This window comes from Musca domestica, unplaced genomic scaffold (assembly GCF_030504385.1).
Source record: "Musca domestica strain aabys unplaced genomic scaffold, Musca_domestica.polishedcontigs.V.1.1 21, whole genome shotgun sequence".
Taxonomy (NCBI): Eukaryota; Metazoa; Arthropoda; class Insecta; order Diptera; family Muscidae; genus Musca; species Musca domestica.
Window position 1 is genome coordinate 9,882,421 of NW_026712258.1, and position 4,019 is coordinate 9,886,439.

Here is a 4,019-nt window from a genome sequence, read left to right on the forward strand (position 1 = left end):
TTGTTTAAGCCACATTTCTCCACATACTTGTCCAAAAATTGGTATTCGTAGTTCGTAGTGGGTTCTAACTGCTGTGCGAGACACAATATGTATAGATCAACGTTTTCTTGCAGCCCCCACATAATAGTAACTCCGGATACTCCGTATTTTGATAATTTTTACCACATTTTTCTACGGATTTGTCCAAAAATTGATATTTGTAGTTCATATGGGGTTCTAGATCCTTGGGCTCTTGAGCTGAACATATCGCAATATTCCATTCGGCAAACATTGAAAAATGAACTCGGGGTAAAGCCATTGAAATTCCAAAAAGTGCAAGAACTTACACCGCACCAGAAAGAAAATAGACCCAAAAGAGCTAAAGAGTTGCTTCGCTTGACCGAATGTGGTGAACTGCCGAATTTGGTTTTCTACGACGAGAAAACATTCGCTGTCCAGCAGTTTGTAAACAAACAAAATGATTGTGTTTACGTGCCAAAGAGGTCATCTGAAAATGTTCACCTCCGGTTGGCCACCAGAACTCAAGCGCCGGCCACGGTGTTGGTTTGGGCCGTCATAACAGACGATGGTCGCTCTCCGCTCGTATTAATCGACCGTCTCATAAATGTCGAATATTATTGCGAAAATATTCTGGAGGGTGTATTAAAACCTTGAGCCCGCAAATATTTTGGCCGCAGACCTTGGACATTCCAACAGCACTCAGCACCATCGCACTCAGCACGCGCCACCCAAGAATATTTACAGAATGAGGTTCCTCGCTTCACTTCTAGCGCACAATGGCCACCAAAATCTTCGGATACCAATCAGTTGGACTATTGTGTCTAGAGTATTTTGGAAAGCAAGGTTGGCACTAAAAAATACCAAAGTGTCGAACACCTCAAGCAAGCGCTTCGCGGGGAATGACCCAAAATACCGCAGAGAAGCATTCAGGCAGAATGGCCAAAGGTGACCAATTCGAACAAATCTAAACTTATTCTAAAATTTGATGCTATTTCCGACAGTTTTTGCTTTCATTCAATAAAATTTAAAAAAATGTAAAAATTATGGCGTTTGACTTTGTTGCTGTTTTTTTTTATCTCGTCCTGTGTAATAGATTCCTTAAAATTTTTGTTTTCATATTCGCATGTTTTTTTTTCAATGTTTTAAGCATCTTTGTCTTTAATTGACACGAATCTGCACCTGCACAAATGTAAATTAATATAAACATATTATCAGCATTTTCGGTATTCAGTGGTAATTTATTCCAAAAATGGAATTTCCCAACCCATCAACGTCCCATCAAAACACATTCATAGTTTCTTTTTTTTCTGCTGAAGATTTGTACTTTGAAGACAGCCAAAATACACGATTGGACACTAATTGGACAACGACACTATTGGCACACAACGTTCGAACATAATGAATGCATGATTGCCTCTAAATACCTACAGACATGTGTGTGTTTGTGTGTGTGTGTGCATACATACAAACGTACGTACGTACGAAGAATTAATGGCTGCGTTATTTCTCCACTGCTGATTTCCAAAAGCACAATTGGACAATAGTCACGTCCACATGACATTTCTCCGTTTGTTATCACTTGACTGAACAAGAGGTCATCTCCACGAAAACCACTACAAACTACCAATCGCCTACCTAGAGATATCCTCCGCGACCCCCAGCACCACCTCCGGCCTCCAGCCAACCTCATCTTCCATCGGTGAACACCACATCTACATAATTTGTAGTCGGACATGTAAATCGCCTTCAAAAACAAATTTCTTCTATCACCAGTTCGCAGCGTCGAATGGAAAATGTAAACATGGTCGAATGTTCGGAGGGTCAGACAGACGCATGACTTTTTTGCACTCTACGAATTGTGGAGCTTTTGTTATTCTCTGCCCCTTTTATGGATTTCTGAATGTCGATGTCTTCAGCTAATATGGCTGAATTTTTTGTTTGTTTGTTTTCTTCGGCTTTTCCATGAGTATAGCAATGAGTAATATATTATCGATGGATGGTTGCAACCTCAAGAATGGAGTCCATAACGAAACACAGCCGATGCTAGGGAATCTTTATGTTCGCATGCGTATTAGAGATTGCGCACTTTGAATAACAACATAGTGTTTAGATGATCCCTCTAAACACTAAACTATGCAGATATTTTTGGACCCTATCATCTCAACAGCTGCCATATATTTACAGTTGTCTTTTTTTCAAATACTCATCATTTGTATACCCTCCACCATACATAGTATGGAGGGTATATTAAGTTCGTCCTTCCGCTTGTAACTCAACGAAATATATGTTACTGATCAGCGTAAGATTCTTAGTCGATTTAGCCACGTCTACCCGTCTGTTGTATTCACGCTGGAGTCAAAACGAATAAAGATAGGAAGCTAAAATTTTGCACAGATCAGTCTTTTATCTGCAGGCAGTTCAAGTTCGATGATGGGCTATATCGGTCCACGATATCGTATAGCCCCCATACAACGGTCTTTCTAAGCACTTTACCCCCTGGAAGAGTATTGTCTATATATCGTATATCTCTCATATAACTGTACCCCCCGATATTCGATATTTTGACGATTTTTGGGACATTATTCACCGGAGTTGTTTCAAATTTCGTATTTAGAAATCGTCTATGAGAGGAACTAGCCTACGCAGGTTGAGGTTTTCGTATAGGCCTCATATATCAGTACCTATCAATATTCGGTATTTCGACAAATTTAGGTGTAATACAGGGTGAGATGACAAAAAAAACGGCATAATTTATACATTTAGTTTTATATTTTATTGAATGAAAGCAAAATATGTCGGAAATAACATCAAATTTTAGAATAACTTTAGATTTGTTTGAATTGGTCACCTTTGGCACGAATTATGGCCTTCAAACGGCCAATTAAACCGTCGCACGCTGTCCGAATGTTGCTCTGCGGTATTTCGGCCCATTCCCGGCGAAGCGCTTGCTTGAGGGGATCGACACTTTGGTATTTTTAGTACCAACCTTGCTTTCCAAAATACTCCAGACATAATAGTCCAACGGATTTGTATCCGGAGATTTTGGTGGCCATTGTGCGCTGGAAAAGAAGCAAGGTACCTCATTGTGTAACCATTCTTGGGTGGCGCGTGCCGAGTGCGATGGTGCTGAGTCTGGGTCCTGTTGGAATGTCCAAGATCTGCGGCCAAAATGTTTGCGTGCCCAAGGCTTTAATACACCCTCTAGAATATTGTCGCGATAATAATATTCGGCATTTATTCTGATGCCACGGTCGATTAGTACGAACCGAGAACGACTGGCTGTTATGGCGGCCCACACCATCACCATGGCCGGCGCTTGAGTTCTGGTGGCTAACCGAAGGTGCACATTTTCAGCTGACCTCTTTGGCAAGAAAAAACTGCTGGACTCATCGGAGAAAACTAAATTCGGCAGTTCACCAATTTCGGCAAAACGAAGCAACTCTTTAGCTCTTTGGAGTCTATTCTCTTTCTGTTGCGGTGTAAGTTCTTGCACTTTTTGGAATTTCAATGGCTTTATCCCGAGCTCATTTTTCAACACTTGCCGAATGGGATATTGCGATATGTTCAGCTCACGAACCATTTTTCGGCCACTGCGACGCGAGTTTTAAGTCGCTTCTTTACTTTTCGAACCATTTCTGCTGATGTTGCTGTTTTCTTCCGTCCACTTCCTTGACGTCGGGCTACGCTGTCAGTATCACGGTAACGAGCGATGGTACGAGAAAAAAAAAGATTTATTCACATTTAAATGCTGGAGTGCTCTAACGATAGCCACATGTGGTTTTCCAGCCAAATATCACGCTTGAATTCCCTTACGAATAATTTTTTTCTGGAAAATTCTCACCAAAATGCTTTGGTTCGCTTGTAAACAATATAATGAGCTGCCACTGAAAAAATTTTAACAGCTGTCGGACGAGTGGCTTAGAAGTGACAGCAGTCTGAAATTGGTTGCAATTTTTTCATCTCACCCTATATACACCGAAATTGTTTAAAATTTCTTATTTGAAGTTTCTAATAGGTAC